A 27,500-nucleotide genomic window follows, 5' to 3' on the forward strand; every position below is an offset into this window, starting at 1 on the left:
GAGTCCAACATCTAGTCATAGCCTAGCTGGACCCTCTGCTCTAAGGTCTCCTGAGGCTACATTTAGGGTATCGGCCAGGATTCTCATCTGAGGGCTTGATTGTGGAAGGATCTTCTTCCTAGCTAATGGGGTTGTTGGCAGCATTCAGTTTCTGGTGAGCTGTTGGACTATGGGCCTCAGTCTTTTTTGCTGGTTATTAACTAATGATAGCTGTCAGCTCCTCATTACTTGTGCCTTCAAAGCCAGCAAGGGAGAGTCCTAATGCTGCAGTCTTAAAGTGATATAATCACATATGCAATCACCTGCATCCCATCACATGTCTGTGTTCTCGTTTAGAAGCAACTCAGGTCCACCTGTGGGTCCTCTTGCCCACACTTAAGGGGAAGTGATTTATATTAGAGGCCAAGATGGTGGGAGCTGTCTTAAAGCTGGTTAGCTCCCTCCCACCTTACCCTCCACCCCCAGGCATCTACACTTGGATCCTTAAAAGAGGAAACAATTTCCACATGCCTCTCCAGAGGGCCTCACAGACAGAGTGTGCTGTGGTCACTGTGTGCCAAGCCACACATGACCTACAGGAGTGGAGTCTCTTAACAAATTTGCAGTCTCAGAGATGCCTGTGAGGAGTTATCCAAGTGGTAGATGGAAACAGGAGAAAGAAAATCACTTTGTCAGGTTCCTTCTCACTCCTCTTCTGCTTGTTGGCCAGTCATTTACTAAGTCTCCACTCTGTGCCGAGTGTGGAGGTTGTACCGGCCTTAGGTACAGGAGGAGTACGCCAGGAGCATGCAGTTTGCAGCCTGTGTTTCTCAGTTGAATGCTAGTACTTTTGAACTGGAAGGTCTGCCAGTTTTCAAACTTAAAAGATGTCTTTAGGCAGCTGAACCATTTGTTTTTAAGTATAAACTTATGGGGAACCTAAATCTATAAAACAGACAAAAAGTAAGAGATGCTCTAGTTGAAGCTGGGGAGCAGAGCTATACTCTGCCTGCTTGGCCTTCTGGGTTCCTCCAGTGGCGTCTGCCACAGTGAGGCCTGGGCTTCTGGGGTATCAGAAGCAAGGTTAGTGCATGACAGGCCTGAATGGTGGCTGAGGAGACTGAGGCCTAGAGGCGTGGAGACCAAGTTAGTACAAACCAGACCCATTCATTGTCTGGACCAGTGACTGTGATGTGGGGCTGGTGCTGACCCCTTAAAGGGTATTTAGAAATAAATGGGAACACTCTTGGGTGTCATGGTGAGTGTCTGTGTGGGTCTTCTCTGGTTCTGTACAAAATGGTAAAAATGTCTTCATGGAGAAGCTTAGAGAAATCAGTCCCTGCTCTTGCTCCCAGTGCTCTTTCTTTATGTTAGTGGTTATCAGCTTTGGCTGAATGTTAGAATCATCTGGAAAGCTTTTTAAATATACCAGGGCCTGGGTTTTCTCCCCCACCCCTTAAATTGAGGTCTCTGGGGTGAGCCCCAGGCTTCAGATTTTTAAAAGCTCCCTGGGAGATTCTAAGTGCAACCAGGATTGAGAATCACCACCCTCAACTCTACTGTTGACTGCTTTCAGAAGAAGCCATCATTGTAATTAAGCAGACTGTGGTTAAAAGTAAGCAAAAGGAAATCTGAAGGGGAACATTTGTAATAGTCAAGTGGGCTTTATGAAATGTACAATTACATTATCAGAACACAGATCGCTGGAACCAGCTGACACTTCCGAATTTGGACTAAGATTCAAGCTGTGAATAACATTCAGAGTCTGGTGTCTGTTTGGGCAGAGGTTATTTTTTTCTGTTTTTCATGTTGCCTTCTTTATCCCTTTTTATTTTCTGAATATTTTAGCCTAATTCACTGAAGCACCTGTTCCTAACAAATTATTCTTTCTTTTTTTTCTCCTGTAGCCCATCTCCATCACTTAGCTACTGTTCTCTGTCCATACTCTAAGGCTCTTCAGTATTTGTTCCATTTCCTGTCTAATCCCAAGACACTGTGACAGTGAGCATTCCTGGTAAAGTGTCCATTCAGTTTGGAAAGACCCCATATTTTACAAGATGATCAGTTTCTTTTTTTTTTTTTTTTTTTTTTTTTTTTTTTAGATGATCAGTTTCTGAGAAACTTCAGTTATTAGAAAACTGATGTTGTTGACCTACTGAGGGAAGGATCTGCTGGAAAAAAAGACCAAAAGGTTATGTGAGGAGTTCTCAGAGTAGCTGTTGGCTACCCATGGTCTCTCATAATTGTTCCATTGAGAGCTGTCTTATTGAGAGTAATCATAGCCATCCTCATTGTACATTTACAAATTTCCTTCACTGCACTACTCCTGACAGTGACATAAGCTCACGATGACAACAGATTTAGTATGGTTTTAAAAATACTTCACAAATGTGTAATGAAGATTAATCTCACTTTGCTTTCACCAAAATAGTTGTTTTCCTTTAAACCCACTGATTAATTTTCAGTTTTTTTACTATTTGATTTTTTTTTGAATTATTTATCTGTACCATTAAATTCTCTGCTTGTGCTTCTCTGTGAACTGATGCTGGTGTTAATGGTTTAGCCCTGTATCTTTTCTCTCTTTCATGAGTTTGCATTGGAAACACAATTTAGTATTCAGTCAGGCTGACTTCATTGGTTCTTGACTTCTTTAATTTTTGAAATGTGGGCTGGAAATGTTATGTGTATGTGAGTAAATGTTACACGTTTGTTACATGTATGTATGCATATTCTGTGCATGTGGGTAATGTTGTATATATATGGGTGTGTCCTATGTATTATGGACAAATGTTATATGTACATGCATGTTCCATGCATGTAGGTAAATGTTTTATGTACATCATCTTCTATTTGTGTGGATATTATATGTATCTGTATGTGTTCTGTGTATGTAGGTAAATGTTATTTATGTGTATATACTATATGTAGATAAATATTATATGTGTGATGTACACTGTGTGTGTTCTCTGTATGTGGGTGGGGATTAGGTGTAGTTTGAAGAGCACTCTTAGGAATTGTTCAGTATGGGCAGCCCCGGTGGCCCAGCGGTTTAGTGCCGCCTTCGGCCCGGAGCAGAATCCTGGAGACCCAGGATCGGATCCCACATCGGGCTCCCTGCATGGAGCCTGCTTCTCTCTCTGCCTCTCTCTCCCTCTCCCTCTCTCTCTCTATGCCTCTTATGAATAAATAAAATAAAGTCTTAAAAAAAAAAGTTGTTTAGTGTACAGTGCTAAGGTTATAAGAACCTGTTGGATCTGGCAGCCTCCTCTTCTGTTCAGTGCACCTCCCACACTGTTGGCCTCCAGGATAATCCTACTTACTTTAAAAACATTATTTAACTTATTACATTTTATTTATTTTTGTTTATTTAATTTATTATTTTTAGAGAGAGAGAAAGTATGCATGCAACAGGGAGGGACAGAGGAGACAGGAGAGAGAGAGAATCTTAAACAGCAATGCCCAGCACAGAGCCTTATGTGGGGCTTGATCTCAGGATCCTGAGATCATGACCTGAGCCAAAATCAAGAGTTGGATATTTAATCAACTGAGCCACCCAGGTGCCTTGCTTTTTCAGATGGTTTGGAGGATTCCATGAGTTAACAGATACAATCCTTAATATAAAACATTACAAAACATTAGTTCATTTGCCCATATTTATATTAAATAAATGCTTAAGTAAAACACATAAGCACTAACTTTGTGTAAAATAAAAGGCTGTTATGTTGGATTACACTGGAAGAACTTCTGTTTATCAAGAGGCACCATTAAGTGAATGAAAAGACAGATCAGAGAGTAGGATTGGCCAGCAGAGGTCTATAATCAGGTGGTTTTGAGAAGTCCTGTAAGTCACTAAGGCAAACCCAATAGAAAATGGGCCAGAGACTTGAACAGGCATTTCACAGATGGTCAGTATATATAAGTCCTCATCAGTCATCAGGGAATGTAAACTAAAACCACAGCACCATGCCGTTAACACACCCAAGTGACTTAAAAGGACAGCCGTCAGATGCTGGCAGGGAACCAAGCAGTGGGAGCTCATACACTGCTCAAGGGCGTCCACGTTAGTGCTGGACAACTAGAATTACCTATCAGAGTAGAAGACCTACACACCACAGCATTTCCACTGCTCATGTATATTCCCAACAGAAACATGTGCATATGTATACCAAAGATATGTATAAGAACATTCTCGGGAGTGTGATTCAAATTCTTCAAAACCAGAAATAGCCCAGATGCTTACCAACAACAGAATGGAAAAATTAATTGTGTTTTATTCATATAATGTAAAATTGTGCAGCAATGAAAATGAATGAACTTATGCTATATTCAGGAAACGAATAACTCACAAACATACTGTGGTGTGAAAGAAACCAGACTCACAAATTTATGTGTTGTGTGGTTCTGGATACAAGTTCAAAACAGGTCAGAAGCAGGAAAATTAACCACAGGTTGGATGTCAAGAGTAGGTACCTTTGGAGTGTAGGGGAGGGTCTGTTAGCAGGGCTTCTGGGATGCCTGTCATGTTCTAGTTTTTGATTGTGGGTATGATACCTGTATGTGGACACATACAAATATACTTGTGATTTGTGCTTTTTTCTGTTTGTAAATAATATTTCAATAGAAAGCTTGTTAAAATGGTATATAGTGTAAAATAGATTATTGATGAGAAATGGGTAAAATAGAGCTACATGTAATGACATGGAAGAGTCTTGAAATGCAGTATTTGATTCTGTTTTTGTAAAGTTTAAAAGAGCTCAATGCTCAGCTATCATCAGGAAAAACATAGCTAGTGGGTATCAGGGCGGCAGAACCACTATGAGTGTTATGGAATAAGGGTTTTATTTATTATAAGAATAGCCTATGCAACTGCGAGAGAAGCTGGGCAATGGATGCTGGGAAAGTCCAGCTTCACCAAACTGATTGAGGTAGAAACGGCTATAGCGATGTTTGCACAACCTTGTGAATATCCTAAGATAATCTTTATTGTATGTAAATGATATCTCTGTAAAGCTGATATTTAAACAAAGAGTATCATAGGTTGAGAACTCTAAAGAGAGGCAAGGAAATAATGAGTTCAAAAATCAGGATATTGGTTACCTTCCAAAGGTGGTATGTTAGAAGCTCTATGGGAGGGGCCCCCACAGTGTTTGCCCTGTGGCTGCACAGTCTTCTGTAGATGGCATGAGGCAGCCTACACACACAGTAGCTGTGAATTCACAGCCTCATGTGGTAGGTGGTGTGTCAGTAACTTTATCAAGTTACGGGGGCACAGTGTGCTCTAGTCTGAGATTTCTAGCTTTTTAATGATTAAAAGATGTTAACATGGGTGTTTTCAGTGTTCCATCTTGGGATCTGGAAGTTTCAGGGTAGTAGTTGCTGCTTTTCTGTCTGTGTCTGTGTTTACTGTGAGGCAGCAGGGGCTGTGACCAGGACTTGTGGGTAATGAGGTCTCCAAGAGCTCCTGACACATTTGTGAGTAGTTTTGAAAATAGGTTAATAGGCTATTTCTATCACTTTTTACAGTATATATTTGATTTTAAAATTTCAACTAAGATTTCTATATACTTAAGATTTCTTTATAAGATTCATTAAAGCAGTCATAACAAATCTGTTTTGATAATCTGAGAAATCAAAACATTTTCATCATTTAAAACTTAGTGGAAAATGCCCTTATCCACTCTTCATTTACATGGAGCCACTTTTTATTTGAATGTTTGCTGTGGCTCTTTTTATCCTCTTTGTAATGAGGAAGCAGTTGTCCAAATGAAGAAAGTTATGCAGCTTTCCTGCCTGGGGCGGTACTTGTACCGTAGTTAGGAAATGGGTGCGAAGGTTTTTACAGAAGTTCAAAAACAGAATATCTTGTACGTTTTGTGTGCAAAGGCTAGAAAAATTTTTGCTGTCGTTGTGGAGACTTTTAGCTTTCTGTTCTTTTGGTATAGAACATAAGTAGCAAGGTACTTGAATGAGACAGTTTAACTCCTTAACAGGAGCCTCCAAACCATCATTTCTATATGGGTTAAATTTATAATATAGAGCTTCATTACAGTTACTTCTAGTACCTCTGGACTATTTGCAAAAGTCCAGAGATTCATTTGTTACATAATGAGATTCGTAGGGTTTTATTTTGAGTCAAATGTCACTCTGGTTTTCCAGTAAGAAATACATTTTGGGGCACCTGGTTGGTTCAGGCGGGGGAGCATGCAACTCTTGATCTCAGGGTAGGAGTTCAAGCCCCATGTTGGATATAGAGATTACTCTAAAAAATATTTTAAAAAGAGATGCATTTTTTAAAAAAGGTTTTATTTATTTGAGAGAGAAAGGGAGAGAGCATGAGTTGGGGAGAGGGGTGGAGGAGAGTGAGCAGGTAGCCAGACGTGGGTCTCAATCCCAGGACGCTGAGATCATGACTTGAGTTGAAGTCAGACACTTAAAAGACTAAGCCACCCAGGTGCCCAAGGAACACATTTTTGATAATTTGTAAAGCCAGTTAATTAAGCATTTTGTTTGTTAATATGTTTATCCAGTAATCATTTTGAGCACCTACTGTGGACCCTAAGCCCTGTGCTAAAGCCTAGCCATTCAGAAGGAAGAAAGAGGTGATCACAGTCATGTCAGAAGACATACATAAAAAAGTAATTACAATATGGTACAATAAAGGATATAATGAAATTATGAAGTGTGTATGTACAAGATAAATTTGAGACATATAAATGGTGGCTGTTGTATAAGAAATGACACTCAAGCTGTATTTTGAAGATGATTAGGAATTCGTTAGGCAAAGAGAATCAGCAAGAAAACTTTCCAGGAAGAAGAAACTACTTGTGTTAAGGAGTGGAAGAAGGAATTACTTCCTTGGGTAATCAAGAATGCCTGGCTTAAAGTTTAAGAAGACAGGTGGATAAATTAAACTTAGGTAGCAGCCAGCTCACAGAAAGCTTTATATGCCACACTGGTTTTATATTTTTATCTCATAAGTAATAGGGATCAACTGAAAGATTTTAATCAGAAAAAGTAAAATGATCATATTTTCATTTTATACAGTCATTCTGTGGGCAATTTAGAGAATGGTTTGGAGGGAAGCTGGAAATCTGGGGAGGAATCTATAACAGATAATTAGAACCTGTTTCTAGGCAATGGCAGTAGAGAAGGATCTGACCTGCGTGAGAGCTTAGAATCTTCAGGATTTACCATGGCCTCCCTCTAAGATGTAATGGTGAAGGAGAAGAGAAATACTGAGACTCTGGCTTGAATAATGATGATACTATAGGTAATAATAGAATATAGAAAGAAGAGCAAGTTTCAAGACCTTGAATTTAAGATTTATATAGTTGAGTTTAAAACACCTGTGGAATACTTAGGGATTCTAGAAGGCAATTGGATATAGATCTAGGTCTCAGGAGAGAGCTTGAGGAAACTGATCTTACAGGTGGTATTTTCCAACGAGAGAAGGGAGAATGAGAAAAGAGGGAGGTTAGAGAAAAGGACTGTTTTCCCCATCCTCTCTGGAAAGTAAGAGAGGATGAGGAGAATAGGAAGGAAATTGAGCTTATTATGAGAGAGACTCAGAAGGAATAGTTGGAGAGGAAGAAAACTGGGGGGATCACAGAAACCAAGCGAGAACAGAGTAGTAAGGAGAATGGGCAAGAGGGATCAGCAGTGCCAATTGCAAAGAGAAATTCTATAAATATTAAGAAAATATTTTTCAATTTTTTGTGTGATTAAGGTATAATTTAGAGGAGAAAATGAAGGGTTACTTGTTTAAAAGGATTTGGGACAATTGGCTTACCAATTGAAAAAAATATAAGGTAGGTCTATATGTCATACTTTATATAAAATAAATCCAAAAATTAAATATAAAAAGGAGAAATAATAAAAATACTAGAAGAAAATATGGGCTTATATTTATAAAGTGATCAGTTTTCTAATGGCACCAAAATTAGATAGGAAAGGCTATAATTTGAACTGCATATAAATTCACCATTTCTATGTACTAAATATACTATAAAATTGAAATGTAAATGGCAAACTGGGAGAAATATTTGTCACATTTTTGACAATGGTTTAATATCCTTAATATATAGAAGATCTATTAATAAAATGAGTAACTGGAGATTTCTGGCTAAGCAGTTACTCATTAAAATGGATTTATCTCTACTTCCTTCCAAAATTTTGATAAAATGATAGAAGAGAATTACAAGAGTTCTATATCTACAAAGATAGAAAATATGGGAGTGGGGAAAATTTTTGTTAATGGTTGACTAAGTGGTTGGACCCTCTTTCTTGCAAGTAGAAAAGCTGGACATAATTTAAACCAAAATTTATGTTGACAGTAATGGGGAGCTAGAAGATGGTGAAGATTTGTAGGGCCAAAATCTGTGGGAGGAGGGAAGGTCATAGATATGAGATCAGATTTGAATCTGCTTCTGTCCTACAGGAATCTGCTAATTTAAGAAGAGGCAGGCAAGCAAGAAGCTGGAAAGCTGAATAGAGATCTTGATGGATTCAAGGGATTGGAGGGTGGAGGGACAAAAATTATACTTTGTTATAGATCAAGGAAGAGGGACCCTGGAAAACTTCTTAGGCTTTGAGCAGAAGCCTCAAAGGCCTGTATCCTAGCAATAGTAGTCTCTCAGAAGTGCTTAAGTCCAACTTTAGATCCTCTCATTTTTTATTGGATCAAGGTGATCTTGACAGAAATAAATGTAAATCCTTTCTGGAAGAAGATAACATTACCCAGAGCCTCAAATGATATCAGCATTTACTTACAATGATTGTATGTATGTATATGATATGTACAGTGATTCTCATCACTCATTCAACAGATGAGAATTTAAGACAGTTTGACTGAAACCAAGAAAAACAACAGACTGTGGAAGTGGATAGATTCACAGGGATCCAGAGAATGAAGTTTTAGAAAATGTGATATGTATAAAGAAATAAAAGACAAGATTAAGAATTAGGGAACTGGAACTTTTGAAAAAGAAAAGGAACCAAATGTAAATTCTAGATTGAAGGATTATAACTGAATTGAAATTAAGATCTTAATCCAGGGTCTTAACAGTAGATAATAGTAGCAATAATTAGAAAATATTCAGAATGATGAGAAATGTGGAGAAAAATATATGGGAAATACATAAAAGAATGTATGTATGATGTGAGATTCATTGTTTAATGAGTGTGTAAGCAAAATCCTAGTAGGAGAGGAAGGAGGAATGGTGCAGAAACAGTATTTGGAGAGATAATGACTTAGAATTGCCTATGACAGACAAAAGCATCCAATCACAGATTCAAGCAATACTATAGACCCTAAGCTAGATACATAAATTCAAATAAAGTCTCACTGAACATAACGATTGCTTAAAACCAAACATAACAAGAAAATCTTTAAAGTAGCCAGAGAAAAATTATGTATTACATTCAAAAGAGCAATAGGGGTGCCTGGGTGGCTCAGTCATTTAAGCATCTGACTCTTGATTGAGGCTCAGGTCATGATCTCAGGGTCATAAAATCAAGCCTCACATTGGGCTCCACATTGGGCATAGAGCCTGCTTAAGATTCTTTCTTCCTCTTCCTCTGGACCCCCTTCCTGCTGCCCTGTCCACCTTGTCCCAGCTTTTATTTGTGTGCGCGCTCTCTTTTTTTTTAAAGGGATGGTATCACCTAGGTGGCTTAATTGGTTAAGCGTCTGCCTTTGGCTCAGGTCAGATTCCAGGGTTCTGGTATTGAGCCCCACCCACATCAGGCTCCCTGCTCAGCAGGAAGTCTGTTCCTCCCCTTTCCTGTGCCCCTTCCCTTGCTCATGCTTTCTCTTTCTCTGTCTCTCTCTCAAATAAATAAATACATAAAATCTTAAAAAAGTAGAGCAGTATGACTGACCGCTAATTTTTCAACAAGAAGCAGAAGTCCAAAGACAATTGGATGATATTTTTAAAATGTAAACAAGGAATTAAACTGACAGTCTAGAATTCTATACCCAGCAAAAAACCTTTCAAAAATAAAGACAAAATACCACCTTTTTAGATCAACAAAAAATGGAAAGAAGTAATCTCACCAGACCTGCACTGAAGGGAGTAATATTAGAGATTCTTTTTTAGGCAGAAGGGAAATAATCCTGCACCTTTAAGGTACAGGAAAAGTGAAGAACAAAGCAAGGGTGAATGCAAATGAAGAATATTGATGTATAGGAAAACAATAGTGTCTTGTATGGATTAAAATATACATAAGAATTAAATGTATATTAAAATAGCATTTAAGGTCTGGGGACGTAAACAGAGTTAGCATCCTGTGGTCTTTGCATTGTCCAGGAATTGGTAAAAATAGTAATATACTTAAGACTGATAAATCAGGTTGCATGTTGTAATCTCTAGATATTCATTAAAAGAATAGTAAAAGAATATATACCTACAAACTAATAAAAAGGAAATACAGAGAAGAAGGACTTGTCATCAAGTAAAATTTGGTTAATCCAAAAGGAGGCAGGAAGACAGAAGAAGGAACAGAGAACATTTGGGAAAAGTAGGAAGCAAGCAGATGATAGATTTTAACCATGATATTAGTATTTATATGAAATAAAAATGGACTACATTTTTTCATTTAAAATACAAAGATTAAAAAAAAATAAAATAAAATACAAAGATTGACAGATTAGTTTATAAAACAAAGTGAATTATAACTTCATGCTGCTTACAAGGATGTGGATAAGTATAAAGTGAAATGGTAGAAGAGGATATATCATTCAAACACTAACCAAAAGGAAACTTACGTTCCTATATTAATAGAACAGAACTTAGGGCAGAGAAGCATTACCAGGAATAAAGAGAGACATTCATAATGATAAAAATAGTCAACTCAACAGTTCTATATCTGTATGTACCTAAAAACATAGTCTCAAAATACACAAGTCAAAAATTGACAAAACTAATAAACAATAGACAAATCCACAATCATAGTGGGAAATTTTAATATACTTCATTAACTAATAAAAATCAGAATATAAAAGATGTCAGTTACACAATTAACAAACTCGAGATCTTACTGCGTTTACCAGTTGGACAGAGAACTAGTAAACTGAAATAAACATAAGAATGAAATATAGGGGACACCTGGGTGGCTCAGCAGTTGAGCATCTACCTTTGGCCATGGTGTGATCCTGGGGTGCCGGGATCGAGTCCCACATTGGGCTCCTTGCATGGAGCCTGCTTCTCCCTCTGCCTGTGTCTCTGCACCTCTCTCTGTCTCTCATGAGTAAATAAATAAATAATTTAAAAAGATTAAAAAATGAAATACAGAATAAAATGAAATATGAAATAGAGCACTGTATCCAGTATCTATAGACTGAATGTTTTTTTCATATGAACATGGAACGTTTATCAAAATTGCTGATCTCCAAAGTAATTCTTGACAAATTTCAAAAGGTTGAAATCAGACTTAGAAAGATAGGCTTAACTATTTGAAAAACCACTGTAAATCACTAAGCTGGTAAGGTAAAACAAAAAAGTAATATGATGTCAATAGATACAAAAATTACCATTTAAAATGGATTATGGATAATAATCCCATAACACATTATGACTAAATAGTAACAGTCCTTAATTTGATAGATTACTTAGGAAAGTCCTTTAGCAAACATCGTATTTAATGGTGAAATGCTGAAAAACTTCCTTCTGAGACAGGGGAAGAAATAAGTTGTTTTCACGGTTACCATTTCTCATCATTATTTTACTAGAAGTTCTACTTAGTTTAACAAGATGAGAAAAACAAAAAGTACAAGAATCAGAAAGTATAGAATAAAACCGATTTTGTAGATGACCTGATTGTGTATGAAGAAAATAAAAAATTTTCCTTATAAGATAATCATGATTAATAACAAGATTGCAAGATGTAAGATAACGTAGGATGCAATTGCAATTTTATATGCCAACAACTAACAGAAAATGTAATAAATATCATTTACAATAACATAATCAGATTTTTCAGAATTAATCTAAAGAAATATAAGGCATTTATACAGAAGATGATAAATGTTATTGAAAAACTTAAAGATCTAAATAGATATACCATGTTCATGGATTAGAAGACTCAATATTGTAAGACATTGATTCTTCTCAAATATAATGTCAGTGAAAATGCCAGCATAGTCTTTTCTTTTCTGTGGAACTTGACAAACTTATTAAAGTGTACAAGGAAATGTAAACAGCAAGCAATAGCCAGAATAATTTCGAAGAACAACAAACTGAGCAGGCTTACTGTATTGGATAGCAAGACTTATCAAGCTGTAGTAATGAAGAATGCTATTTAGATAAGTAGACCAATGACCATACTAGTTCAGACACAGACCCACTCTGATTTGGACACTTGATTTATTGCACAAGAGGCACTGCTGAATAGTAGAGAAAGGACAGTCCTTTCAATGAATGGTGTTTGGTTAATTAGATACTCATGTGGGAAATAAGTCACTCCTTACCTTACAAACATAGAATTAATTCCAAATCTGTACCAGGCTAGATCTAATCAGGAAAGAGGAGCCAAACAGTAAATTGAAAGAAAAAATTTAGTATGAAGAATTGTAACTGTAACAGGGAATTGAAGTAATGAGAGATTAGCCAATAAGAAATAACTCTAAATAAGATAAGAGTAGCAGTTATGCAGAGTAGCTGCTACCTCTAGGGTTAAGAGAGAGCCAGCCCCCAAGGACAAGGTCCCCTACCCCCAGGACTGAGACCTTGTGGCTTACGGCAAGGCTGAAACATGGTTGTTGGTGTCGTGCTGGTGGAGCTTGGTAGAGCTTGATGGAAACCTACCTTCTGGAACTTGACAGAAGTTGCTCCTTAGTGCATTATAGGAAAGCTTTTTGTGGGGGAACTTACTAGAGATACCCTGCTCTCAAACTCACCAAGGTGGTGATTCTGGGGGAAGCTGCTGGCTGCCAGGCAATGCTGGCCTCTTGTGTGCTAGTCTCTGGAGACCAGAGAAGCTGCTGCACTCACTACAGGAGCTCGGTGGGTGCTAGGTGAGCTGCAGGAGATAGATGCTAGAGAAGCGACGTGTGGAAGGAGCTGGACGCTTAAATGAAAGCATTCAGAAGGCTTTATAGATCAAGATGCCAAGATGGTGCCAGTGGTTTTTTTTTTTTTTTAACTTAGCAGATAAGATTATGTCTCCCCTTGTTTGTATTCATTCAGCATTTATTTAATACATGTTGTTAAACACTGTGCCAGACAGAAATTTGTTTGTTACAGATACTTGAGTGAACAAAATAGACACTGAACTTACTTTTGCAGAGTTTATAGTCTAGTTGGATAACCAGCCATTCTGTCAGTGAAGCTCCTTCATCAGGCACTGCTCTAGTCCCTGGGGATAGATATATATAGATCTATATCTGTATCGGTGATCAGGACACCCTTTGCCTTCTACTTACAGCCTGTAAGTAGATAGTCATAAGAATGGGGATGTATTTACAGAGTTGAAAGGGTAATGAAGGAGAAACACAGGCTGCTATAAGAGGGGAGGGTCTAGGGTCTAATTTAGATTGGAAGTCAGGGAAAGGCTTTCTTAAAAGCGATATTTTCATGACGAAGAGACAGGATGAGAAGGAGTTAGCTTGATGAGATTAGTGATCAGAGAGGAGGTTCTAGACAGGGAAGAGGAGCTTTGGCACATCTGAAGCAGAAGTGGGAGAAGCAGCAGGGTGTGGCTGGGGCTAGGATGAGATAGAGCATGGCAGGAGAATTGCAAGCTACAGCAGTTCTCAACTTGAAAGAAGCTTGGCTATAAAGTGGAAGGCTGGGATGCGGTATAAAGTAGGCAGCATTGTGTTTCGTTTTATAGGTGGGGAATGCAAGTGACTTCTCTTGGTAGGGAAAGACCATAGAGAGGAGAAGGCAGTTACTAGCCCAACAAATATTTGAGTGGCTTATTATGCTAGGCAGTATTCTACACTGTTGGAATATATAAAACAAAAAAAGAACTCTGTCTTCAAGGAGCTTACATTTCAAAGGAGGAGACTGAATATAAACAAAATAAGGTGCTAAATGTATTGTAAAAGGAAAAAAAACCAGAACCTGTTAACAGGAAGATACAAGAGCTGAGGTAGGGCAGGCAGTGGGATGTAGTTTTTTAAGTGATGAGATGGATTTGATGTCACTAGAATGCGAGATAACCAGGGCAGAGGTTTTTTTTTGTTTTATTCAGTGCTGTATCCCAGAGGCTGGAGAGGTGCCTGGCACACAGTACATGCTCAGTAAATGTTGTATGAATGATGCAGGTTCCCAGGGATGGGAAGTAATGAGTTGTGGGAAAACTCAGTTCACCTGTGTCTCCCTGATGCTCACACCACTACCATACTCAGAGCATTTCTGACACCAGATGTGTGTGTGGGCGTTTCCCCACCAAGCTGTTCTCTCCAGGACCAGCTAGGTGTCCTACAGTTTAATTCAGTTCTGACACTGTGTACCTGGCGATTACATCAAATATCACAGGTAGAGTTCTGTCTCACAAGACGGCCCCCACCCCACTTCAGATGCCAATGGCAAGTCCAGGTTCTTACCTCTGCTTCTGATGAGGTATAAATCTGAGGTTCCTACAGCCCCCTCCTCCGGTTCGTTTAATTGGCTAGAGCGGCTCACAAAACTCGGGAAAACACTTAGGTTTACTAGTTTATTAAAGGATATGAAAAAGGATACAGGTGAACAGCCAGATTGGAGATACATAGGGCAAGAGTTAGGAGGTCCCGAGTATAAGAGTCTGTGTCCTTGAGGGGGTGGGGTATAGCACCTTTCCTGTACAGATGTGTTTGCCATTCCACATGCTCTCTGAACCCCATATTGTTGGGGTTTTATGGAGGCTTCCTCATGATTGGTTGTTAAGTGGGTTGGGGCTGAAAGACCCAAGCTTCTAATCATAGCTTGTTTTTTCTGGTGACTAGCCACTTTTCAGGAGCCCAATGAAGTTGCCTCATGAGAACAAAAGGTGCCCTTATTATTTAGGGATACATAAGGTTTAGGAGCCCTGTGTCAGGGTTAGGGTGGAATACCAAATATTGAAAGAAAGATAATCTTATCACTTAGGAAAATTGTGAAGGTTTTGGGAGCTTTGTGCCATGCATGGGGCCAGAGACTAATGTATCTATTATCTCCACCTGAGGGACCAAAACAAGATTAGTCTTGGATGAAGATCTGTTCTAGGGAGGGTTTGCATATTGTAGGGATACTATTACTGGTATCCCCAATTCAGATTATGGTAATCACCCCTTAACTGTGGTTCGCTTTTTGTAGTATCACTTAACACACAGTCACCTGCGGTCTGGAAGAAGATGATCCTCCTCCTGACATATTGTCAGAAGTGTCAGAAGGTCAGAAACACTGTCACAGTGCCTGTGTCATTGACCTCACTTTATGTCCTCATGTAGGCATTTTATCATTTCACATCATCGCAAGAAGAGGGGTGAATGCAGAACAATGAGATGTTTTGAGAGAAAGGCCAAATTTACATTACTTTTATTACATTTTATTGTTATAATTGTTCTATTCTTAAATTATTGTTAATCTCCTAATTTATAAATTTAGCTTTATCACAGGTATGTATGTATAGGAAGAAACACACCATATATAGAGTTTGGTACTAGCTGTGGTTTCAGGCATCCACTGGGGGTCGTGGAACCTATTCCTTGCAGATGATGGGGGACTATTGTAAATTATATTTGCTTTTAAAGGACTTAACTGTTCAATTATATTTTGAATTCTTGGTTTCATGGCATTAGTTTTGTCCACTGTATGTTTCTCAATTTTATTAATTATAATTTACAGATCTACTTATCCTCTGGGGTATTACGCAATTGAAAGGTGACTGCTTCTAGTAATTTTAAAATCAAATTGGTATTATATATTGATTTATATATTGAAATTCTTTTACCACCTGTCTTGCTGTATTATACTGCCTTAAGATGGTGGTGCTGGTGAGGGGGATGTGCATATGTGGGGTGGTTGCTTTATACCAATTAAACCGTTTAGTTAGAGTTCAACAGTTTAGCAGTAGTTATATATTGAGTTTAAAGTTATACTCCTTGCAGTTATTCTTCTGATCCATTAATTGGACTGACCCTTCAGTGAGTTTTCATGTAGCCTTTGCTGAGTTGAGCCTCATGATGATCTTTTTGTTTGCTTGAAATCATACAGACAGAACATAATTCCTTCTAATTTAGGTGTGCATGAAGATTGCCCTTTATTTGTCAAGTCTTATGCTTTCTGTTTGAGGATTCCAGTGCCATATGTAACATCATAGCTCAAGAATATAGAACTTCTGACTAATAAGTACAGGGCATTCATTTGTTGAAAAGAATTTAATACAGATGTTTTAAGACCAGTCATAGCTGGAAGCTGGCTTATATATGATGGATTTCATCTGTGAATGAGGAATGGGGAGCGCACTAAATTGCCTACATCCTTTTTGCCATAGGTAGTCTACCCCTCCCATAGAAATCACTTTATTATATTTCCGTCATAAAAGTATACAGACAAGGTGTGTAGTTTTTAAAGCTCCCAACTCTTGATTTCAGCTCAGGTCATGCTCTCAGGGTCATGAGATTGAGCCCTGCAGGCTCTGTGCTCAGCGTGGAGCCTGCTAAAATTCTCTTTCCCCGTCTCCCTCTCCCCCTCCTTCTGCTAGCACTCTCTGGAAATAAATAAAATATTTTTAAAAGTATACAGATATATCTATTTTATTATTAAAAATGGTCATCAGAAGCATGCTAACAAAGGAATGTAGAGATTAAAAATTCAACAAAAATTGAAACCTTTTGTTAAAATAGAACACTGTAGGAGATAACCATTGTCAAAAATTTGATTAATATCTTTCCCTGAGCTTTAAAAATGCATATGTAAATCATGTGTGCATGAGTATGTATATATGCATGTTTACATCTATATGTATGTAAACATATATAGACACTCATAAGGAATCATGCATGCCTCTCACCTGACCATTCTTTTCCCAGTGCCGCCATCTACTGTGGTCACTTCCCACACCAATGCCTGGGTGTGGCTATGCATAATTGCAGAGCAGGGAAGTTCTGTACAAATTTTAAATTAATCCCTTATGGATTGTCCCAGCATTTTGCTCATGTAATCAGCAAATTAATATTAATTGATGCACTTAACATTCTTGTTCCCATATTGTTGCACACTTCTCCAGTTATTTCCATACAAGAGAGGCCTACTGGTCCAAGTTGCTCATCTGAGAATGGAAACATTTGTCATGTGCCTTTTAGAAAGGTTGTGCCAATTTGTATCCTCAGTAGCTGAGAGTATCCATTTCCCCAAACCCTAACCAACACTAGGTTTTTAAAATCTTCTCTCAGGTGAAAAATGGTATCTCTGTTAATTTGCATTTCTTTGCATATTCCTATGATTTGGCATGTTTTGGCCACGTGGGTTACTTTTCTGACTTGTCTTGATCATTCTTCTGTCCTTTTTTTTTAAGTAGATTCTGCATCTTTGTGTTTCTGATTTCTGTGTGTTTTTCTGTAAACAATTGTGATTATAATTTTCCCTGGCTAGTCACCTATATTTCATTTTTAATTTTCTTAACTCGTTATACATCCTGTGGCTGTCCTGTGAGTCATGCACTGAGACTTTGAATCTTTCTGGCCTGGTTAGCATGCCTGGGACAGGCTCCCTTATTCGGGATTCTCCCTAGATTTTCTTATCTGTTCCATATTTTTATTCTGAAATGTTTAATACAGATTAACAGTTTTTATAGATGGGAGGGTGAGATTGAGCTCTAATTTCATCCCCTCCATACATGCTAATTATTGAATCACTCATCCCCCCCAATACATGCTAATTATTGAATCATTGATTCTTTCACACTGATTTAAAGTATTGCCTGATTACCTTGTGCTAAAATTCTACAAACACATGGTTCTTTTACCTGATACGCTCTCTTCTTTTATCTCTTTAGTGTGTCTTCATCAGTCCCACATTTTGTGTTCTTTCCTTACACACTCATCCAATTTTTATCAGTCTAAGGTATCATGAAAATTATTCTCCTAGTCTTAAAGATCTTTCAAAAAACGGAGTGTGACTTCATTGGCTTCTCTGAGCTGACACCATTTTCTGTAAGCTGAGGTCACAATTCTTTTTTTCTTTTGGCAGCAGGTGTTGTGGGTTGATGAAGAAAATGAATTAAAGTAACTTTTCTTTGCCACTGAAAATAGAATTAAAATAATCTCTATGCTTTGTTTCTCTGGCTGTTGCTTTCTACCTTTCCTCCCATCTTGGCACACATCAAATATAGAAGTATTTCCAGGGTGTGCTGGGTTAGTGGGTGAGTTCTCTTGAGGTCAGAGCCCGCTGGGCAAGGATCTGGGTGTCGTAGGCTCCTTGCAGAACTTGAGGGGCTCAGCATTTGTAACCTGCGTGTGATGTGCTGTGTGTCATTAGGGAATAGCTGACCTAGGTTAAGGTAGTCTAGCTTTAAGTAGTTTTCACTGTAAGTCATCATAGCTTCATATGGATTTAACATTCTCAGAACCAGCCTTCTTTTTATTTTAATTTGTGGTAAATATGACATCAATTTTGTCATCTTAGCCATTTTTAAGTATAAAGTTCTTTGACATTAAGTACATTCACATCATTGTATAACTGTCACCACCATCCATCTCTTGAATTCTTTTCCTCTTGCAAAACTGAAACTCTGTTCCCATTAAACACTAACTCCTCTTCTCTCCTGCCTGCCGGTCCCTGGCAGCCTCTGTTCTTCTCACTGTTCCTGTGAATTTTGCTGCTCTAAGTTCCTCATATAAGTGGAATCATGCATTATTTGTCCTTTTGTGACTGACTTTTTTCACTTAGTATAATGTTCTCAAGGTTCATCCATGTTGTAGCATGCATCCAAATGTCCTTCCTTTTTATAGGCTGAATGAGGTTCCATTATGTATACACCACACTTTGTCCATCTGTGCATTGATAGACACCTGCCTTGCTTCCACCTTTGGGTGTTGGGACTCATGTTGCTGTGAACATGGGTGTACAAACCTGAGAGCCAGACTTCTTAGAAGGGTTGTATCCCTCCTCCCATTTTTTTGCCTCTTACTCAGATATTCCAGTCTGAATGTAGCTTCCAGTATTCTGCTGAAACTTATTTCTTAGGTCATCAGTAACCTCAGAGTTGTTTAATGTAAGGAGCATTTTTCAGGACTTGATTTGGTTTCTCAGATATAGTCAAGTAAATTGACCACGCCTTTCACCTTGGTTCTGGGATGGTGTATGCCTGTGGTTTTTCTCCCTACTGCTGGTTGTTCTTTTTGATCTATCCCCAGCATCTAAAGGTGGAATTTCCTTAGGGCTTGAAACTAGACCGTCTTTCCTGTGTGACTGTTAAATGTGGATATTTCTGGGAATCTGAGGGCCTATGCTTCTTGATTTCCATTCTTTCTCGCAATGACCACCTCCTCCCCCTGCCCAATTCCACAGTCTCAGCCCATCCAGGGCTCCTCAGTTTTTCTGAACTCAGCGCTCTCAGCTGAGCTCCACACCAGAGCTGCCTACCTGATATCTCTGCTGGAGGGTCTGAAATAGAACTGATTGTCTTCCTCTCTGTCTCTCTTGTCTCAATAAAGGACACCTCCCAGGTGCTCAAGTCAGGCTTGGGGGTCAGTCTAAAATAAACTTCTATAATCAGAATAGGTTTAGATTTACAGAAGAGTTGCAGGAATATTTCAGAGTTTCTGTGTACTCCCCACCCAGTTTCCCCTATTAACATTAAGTTGGTACACTAGTCTCAACCAGTCAACCAATACTGATGGATTATTATAAACTAAACCCCACCCATTATTCAGATTACCTTGGTTTTCCCCTAAAGTCCTTTTCTGTTCCAGGACCCCACCCAGGATGCCACATTACATTTAGTCATCAGGTCTACTTAGGCCCCTCTGGACTGTGACAGCTTCTCAGACTTGCCTTGTTTTTGTCAACCTTGACAGATCAGGTATTTTGTATGATGTCCTTCTGTTTTTCTCATCACTAGGCCAGGGTTATGGGTTTTGGGAAGGAAGACCCCAGGGGTATGCTGCCATCCTCATCACATCATACAAAGGTGCCTGCTGTGAACATGACTGCTCACCGATGACCTTCACCTTGATCACCTGACTGAGGCGGTGGTGGGAATCAGGTTTTTCCACTGTAAAGTTACTCTTTTCCCCTTGGAGTCCATTTTGACTCTTCCTTCTTTTACTCTGCATTGGCTCCAAACCTGCTAGTTCTTTTTGCAAGTAAACTTCCTTTCTGTCCAGATCACTTTTTACAGCGACCACTGCTGTCTAACCACAATTAACCTGTGCCCAGATTGCTTTGAGGGATCTCGTGGCTGCTGTCCCTGCTTGTACTCTGGTCCCCTCCCAAGCAGTCTTCACCTAGGTTCCAGAGTGGTCTTTCACAAATGTGCTTGGGTTGCAGTACCCCTTTTCTCAGTCCTTTGATTGATTTCCCCTTGTACTTAAGATACTGTCCTGACTTGGTCCATGAGGCCTGTGTGATCGTATGTCTGTCACTGTCCAGCCTTTGCCCTAGCCCCAAGCCCTTCCTCCTCCCTGAGTCCCTCTACTCTCAGGTGTGTCCTGCCACATTGCCTTTTACTTGTCACTGCTTGCTCTGCTTAGAAGATGGTCACCACCCACCTTGTGGTCCTTCAGATTGCACCTGTATGGTATTTCCTTAGGGAAAAATTTAAGCCCCCTTGTGAGCCAAGGGGTTCTCCAGGCATGGGTTTCCACAGGGTCTTGCATTCCTCTTTCATTCTGTGCTCAGGGCCCTGTGTGGGAATCCTCACTCCCTGGCTCAGGCCTCTTGCCCTTCACTGTGTGCCCCGGGGATCTCTTGTACTGAGCCTGCCCCAGAGTTTCATGCTCAATAAATATTTATTGAATAAAATAATTTGTCCTTTATTTAAAATAGTGGGTAGAATTGCAGAATGGAAACCAGTTTATCTTCCTTGTTTTAAGCATGCAAATACGAAAAGACTTATTTGCATATTTGCACACTTAATTCTGCCATTCCACTGCTTTAAATCCTACCTATCCTAGGATAGTAGGATAGTAGTGTGTCCTCGTAAATGAATTGTGTGTGGTCCTCTGAAGGGTATAGCAGTGGATCGAGAAGTGTGTATTCACCTCAAGGACCTACCTACTCATTCATTGCCTCATCATCCAAACTTGTTGGGAGCCGCAGTGCACAGAGCCTGTGTGACACTTTTGGGGCCTATGGGACACTTAAAAAAAAAAAATTATTTATTCATGAGAGAGAGAGAGACAGACAGACAGACACAGACACAGGCAGAGGCAGAAGCAGGCTCCATGCAGGGAGCCCGATGTGGGACTCGATACCAGGACTCCAGGATCACACCCTGGGCTGAAGGCAGGCGCTAAACTGCCGAGCCACCCAGGGATCCCCTGTGGGACACCTTCTGTTCCCTCTAGCACTAAGTCAGAGAGTAGCGGGCAAATCTGGACAGAGGTAGTTTGAATTCCAGCTCTGCCATTTTTGAGATTTATGTCTTGAACTTAACCTTTGCCCATCTGCAAAAATAGGGATAACATTATCTCTCTCTCTTGTAAGTCTTGGAAAGAATGAGATAAGAAAAAGAATATAAGATGATCAGTATCATAATCATTACAGTTACACGGCTAATGTTGATTGCTTTTTAGGTCCTAAGCATTATGCCAAGGAGTTGATATTACTTACTGTCATAAATTCTCACAGCAGCCCTATGAAGTAGGGCTGTCATTATCTTCATGTTGTAAATGAAGAGAGTGAGACTCAGATAAAAAATTAAATAATTTGTCCAAGGTCATGGAAGTAGTAAGCGGTAGAACAGTTACTGGAAGCCAGAACCTCATGACCTGATTTCAGAGCCCAGGAAGGACTCCCTGTGTCTTGTGAAGCCACTGACCTTCCAGTGCAGCTTCATTCTTTTGGGTTTTAAAGACTTTTTAGGGATCAATTGGCATTTAAAAAATGTGAATAGTATTGGGAGGGAGGACTGCCTGAAGCTTCTATCAGCTGGAATTTGTTCCTTAACTTTATACTTTGGCTGCTTTGACATCTGTGACCCCATGCCAGCAGGAGGCAGGGTGTGTGTGGGGAGATGGGAAGGTGGGGTTAGACCTACCTGGGCACTTTTTTTTTTTTTTTTTTTTTTACAGTGAGGATTGTGACTCTTGTGGTTAGACTCACCTAGTGGTTTTACCAAAACTACAGTCTTTAATTCCTCTTTTGATATACTAAATTGTAATCTTTTAGTGACAGGACTTGGGAAACAATTTGTATAAATGACTTGATTTAAATAGGGGGTTCTTTCTTATTCAGCTTGAAGTTTGAGAATCAGTGAATAGAGGAGATGGGAAAGGTAGGAGTCTTAAAGATCCTTACTATCGTGCAGAAAGCCACAGAACAGTTAAAGTATGGGCATGCACACTTAGCTTAGAAACAAGTAATGTACAAGTAAAACATACAGTGGAGGAATCTGTTTCCCTTTTGTTTTATTTCTTACAAATTTATATTTGGGGGAATTTGGCACATATTGTATTATTATTTTTCCCTTGTGGGATAGTACCAGAAAGAAATGGGTCTTGGCTACGACAAGTTGACATAATACACATTTCAAATCTGATGGAAAAATGTGAGACTATTTCATGAATTTACATAACATTTGCAAAGCTAGGAGTATGTGTGAAACTGATTTTTGTAGTCTCAGAGAAACTACGTCAGAGTGCCCTGATTTTCAATTTAGAAAATGTGGTTCCAGTGTTGGGGTTCAGTGGCTCAGCAACAGCGTCTGTCCCGCACTTCCCCATGGCTCTGTACTTTCTCTGTGTGGGGACCACAGCGTGGTGGCCGCATGGCTCAAACGGTGCAGGCGAGGGCAAGACCTCTGTCTTGCATCCCTCTTCATTCTGAAGTGGCTTTGTTGAAGTATAATTGGCATATAATAAACGGTACATAGACACTCTGTGTGGCCGGCCCCATTCCACAATAACGAGCGTGTCCATCACTCTGAAAAGTTCCTGGGAGCTCTTCCCTGTCCCTTCCTTCCATTCTCTTCATCCTTTTGTGAAATCTTTGAAGCTGTTAGGAAAAGAAAAAATGGTATTGGTGAGGATAAAATCATAGGTAGAAAGGCCTATGATTTAACCTGTATTTTTTAGCTTTTTTCTTTCTGAGGACTAGTGGAAGTAATGCGATGATTGTAGGTGTAGGTTGCTCTGTCATTGATAGAAAGTTTTGAAAAATAGACAAATATCTTAGAACAGACTGTCTTTGAGAAACTTGGCAGAGTTTTATTTCTAGAGAGGTTGAAGAAATGGTAGAGATGGTGACTGTTGTCGGAAGGGCACAGAGGACCAAATGCTTTTATTTACTTAGTTCTTCAATAGATGGTATTCCTAACAAATTCTATCATGAAAGTATAATAGGAATATAATACCCACTTAACTGAAGGATATACTTAGCTCAAGTGTGTTTTATTCTAGTCTGTTTTATTGAATGACATGGTGGTGATTTATTTATATTTATAGGTAAAAATTTTTTTTTTGCCTCACACTGTAATAAACTTTTGTCTGGACATTTCTCTTTTTTCATCTCTGAATATACTTGCTGAGATTAGTTTCTGTTGAGCATCATATCGTTGAGTAACTAGACATTTTGTAAAGAAGTAGGAAGATAGATAGGATTCTACTGTAATGTTTGTTTCTGGCTGTCTCCTAGCTTTTTGATTCTCTGAATTTTCTCAGTTTATTTTTCATTTCTTTTTGGTTCTCCCACGTATTTTGTTTTGTAAGTAATATGCTTGAGGTAAAAATGGCAGCATTTGTGTCATGATTTAACCTCGTTAGAAATGATGTGTCTGTTTAGTTGAGAAATGAACCAATTCTCTGTGCTTATAAATGCTGGCAGGTCCTTGACAAAAAACAAAAACAAAAACAAATTAACCTAGAATACAAAGTGGGTGTGTTGGAAAACATGTCCTTCTAAAAAGTGGTCCAGATGTTGAGAGCTTAATAAGGGTGAGGATTTCCCTGGAAGAATGTTCTTCACTGTAACTCTGATGACCTGATGGTTTTATGACAGTGAAGCTTGGTTGTGTATTTCTGTGATGGTCTGCACTATGGCAGCATAGTTCTCCAGTTTAGATGGAGGATAGCATGCATGTTAGTCATGCCCCTAAAGTTTTGGGGGGTTATTAGAATTTTTTGATCATTTTTTTGTTGAATTCAGTCACTAGTCATTATTTTGGAAGAGGATTGTCTTGCAGTAGATGAACCTTCTGTATCCCTTGATGTAAAAATGGCATTTATACCAGTGAGGGATTTGTTTTTGGTTGAGGAAGCCCCCCTAGTCTTTACATGCATTGGTATGTATAAATTCAGTCCATTCTTAGTCAACCAGTGCTTGGCCTGGGGGAGAGATGGGGGGCTCCTGGAGGAGACTTGAAGATGGTCATTTGGCTTCTGAGCCACTCTGTCTGGGGCCCAGGAAGAGAGCTAGGAAAATCTTTTGTATACATCAAGTTTCAGCTTGGGCCAGTCCTTTGGAAATAATAAAAAAGCTATGCAGCCCTCATAGCTTCTAGAATTCAGAGCCAACCTGTCGCTTCAACAAATTTCAGGTTAAGTAGACAACTACCAGATTGTTTCTGTGGGAAAATGTATGTATGTTGCAAATGTCTGCCCCAGTGAAGGGGCTCTGGGTGACAATGTGTGGTTGTTGAAGTTGAATTCAGGTGTTCCCCAGGTGAGCCATGTCCTTGAGCCCTCTTTAGGCATTAAATTATATTTTAGGACCCCTGAATATTAGGTATGTACTATTTCCTGGTGGCCTTTAACACTTTTCCTCCACCCCAGTTAGCAAAATTATTTGTAGATTTTCTTGAATCATGTAAAGTGTTCTTTATTGGTACAGATTTATTCAGAGTCACCTGTTTGTCAGAACTTGAAAGTATTTAGTTGGAGAGTTTATTCTGTTTGTGTGTGTTTATTACTTAGATTGTAGTCATTTCCATGGAATTATCAATGGGAATTTGGTTGGTTGTAGTGAGAGCAGTTCCTTACTACTTGGGCTTCTATGATGTTGGAATGGTTTGGAGTCTCTGCAACTTTCGGCAGGGTTTAAACTGGTACAGCATTTGGGCTAGCATATTTTTGTGAGTTGGTGAATTTTAGAAGGGATTTGGAAGACTTTCGAAAAGCCTCTATAAGTACTCATTGTTTTAAGAATAAATTATTTAATAAGTACATGTATTTTGGTAATGAAGGGATCCACGTAGATCCTTGATCTGAGTTGATATGGTTTTTCTTACTTTAATAGGAAATCTTTTAGTAAAACCACCTAACGTTATACTGCTGGCTCCTTACCTCCTACTGCAAACCACCTGGAGTGCTGTGGGCATGAGCACTGCAAGAAGAACATGCACCTTTTTTTGATGGGCTATCGATTCCTGTAGTGTTCCCAATTGCTTGCATGCCTCCCAGCCACAAATACATATGTGACAGGCTTTACGTGAGATGAGCATTCCAGAGAAATGAAATGCTAGTTTACTTTTCAGTAGCTATGGAACTTAAAAAAAGAAATCACGTTTTCAGAATCGTGGCCTTAAGGCACTAACATACTTGTATCTAGTGCATGAAGCTCTGTAAGTTATTTTTAACAAAACCTAATCGGGAGAACAGAAATCTGATTTTATAGAGTTTGTTTATTTATTGATTGCTCTAAGCCATCAGAAAGAATATGCGGTTCCTTCTAATAAAATCCTTTTGGGCAGTTGTCTATATTTTAATATATAAGTATTTTTGGAATTTGATTTTAACAAGGTAAACTCTGATGTTGGGTACTGTGGGATGGAACGCAGATAGGGTCCTGGAAGAAGGATGATACTTAAACCAGGTCCTTTTCTGCTCCCCTTGGTGCCAGCTATGTTCCCATTTACCCTCTCACCCTTGAGCCATCATTTGTGCTGCTGGTTAGAGCCTGCTGTCCAGTAAGTGCTGTGGACTGTGGATCCTGAAATGAGGGAATTCAGCCTGCTTCAGTTTGGTTTTAGAGAGCAGACTAAAGATTACTGTATCATGATCCTGTTCACTTCCTTTAGTAGTAAAAGGAATATGGAAATTATTTGCTGTGACTGTTAATTGTCATGCTTGTTGTTGCAAAGTTAAGTGTGGTTTGTTGTGATGTAGATGGTAGCTTTGTGTTGCCAAACAAAACCTTAGTTCTTTTGGTCCTTTTTAAAGCAAACTATTCTAATTTGTTAATGAGGAAGAGGAGTAAATAATAACAAGAAATTGAAGCCTAACGTGTCAGATACTTTTCATTGTCAGATATTCCTCTTGTCAAGCTTCTCTTAATTTGGTGTAATTCCAGTAGAACTAGCAAGTTATTTTGCTTCAAATGTCTTTTTTTCCCTGTGCAGTGAGAGTTGAATGTGAAACTAGATCTTAATAGATAGAGTTACACAGTTTATTTTATCATGTATCACTTTATTGCTGTCTTCTAGAACATTGTTATACTAAATGTTCCAATAATGGAAATTTTATGCAGCTACTTCAAATGAAACAAATTTGCAAAACCTCAATTTTGGAACTCATTCCTTGAGGAGAAGAAAAAAACTCACCACAGTATGACCAAATTAGATTTCTGATATATTGGCAACTTATCAAACACTGTCATTTCCAGAAACCAGGGTATGGGGTCCAGTGGAAATGTCAGTACTTCTCAGTCACTTAGAATTTGGAGATATTTTGGGTTTCAATATGATTGTGTGGTTAAATTTTTACAAAAATTTTGTTGGTAACAGGTAATTGAAATTTGGTTTTGTGCCTAAATAAAAATGCCTCTACACAGAATCAGGAATGACTTGTGTTCAATTACAGGGGAGTCTTCTTTTCAAGAACTTGATTTTAAATTCTCGGAGATATTAGTTTTACTTACTAGAGCTCCTTTGTTTTGCAGAGATCATGATGCAGCCGTCCTTTTGGATTTCTTTTTAATAATGTGTGACCCTTCACCTTTGATCCCCTGACCTGCATTACCTTGGTAACCATTTCATTTTTTAATTTAATTTCATTTTTTAATTTTGGTGTACAAGCTGTAACATTTCATCTCTCAAAGTGTAACACGCTGATTTCCTCAAATAGAAATACCCCTTTGAGCGATAAATTTGCAAAATGCTGTCTCCATTTTCTGTATTAAAATTCATTTCAGTTTTTAAAATAAAGTGTAATCTGTGTTTTCATCCTTTTAAAATTTAAGTTTAGTGAGTGCATTTCCCCATACAGTAGATCTCCTTTTCTATTCATGTTTTGTAATAGCTAGACTAATTTGCTGATCACACATAACTCACATGCACAACAGCCAGCCACCACCACCTCCTTCCACACACACCCCCTCCCCATCAGCACACACCCCTTCCTATACAGATTACCTCCTCTTTCTTTCAGAAATAGTGGCAATTTGAGCTTAGCAGTCTTAGCT

General features: G+C 38.8%; 1 protein-coding gene and 1 long non-coding RNA gene across 3 annotated transcripts in view; both read left to right on the top strand.

Annotated features, from left to right (window-relative positions):
- The window catches only part of CAMTA1 (calmodulin binding transcription activator 1), an 849,138-nt gene that overhangs the window by 51,791 nt on the left and 769,847 nt on the right, over window positions 1–27,500 (top strand).
- Window positions 6,979–27,243, top strand: LOC125755148 (uncharacterized). 2 transcript variants are annotated; one of them, XR_007410892.1, is made up of 2 exons: window positions 6,979–7,249; window positions 26,979–27,243. It is a non-coding gene; the product is annotated as an uncharacterized LOC125755148 (long non-coding RNA). The 2 variants fall into 2 exon arrangements; XR_007410891.1 differs by lacking the exon at window positions 6,979–7,249 and adding an exon at window positions 7,262–7,787.

Source organism: Canis lupus, chromosome 5 (genome assembly GCF_003254725.2).
Source record: "Canis lupus dingo isolate Sandy chromosome 5, ASM325472v2, whole genome shotgun sequence".
NCBI lineage: Eukaryota > Metazoa > Chordata > Mammalia > Carnivora > Canidae > Canis > Canis lupus.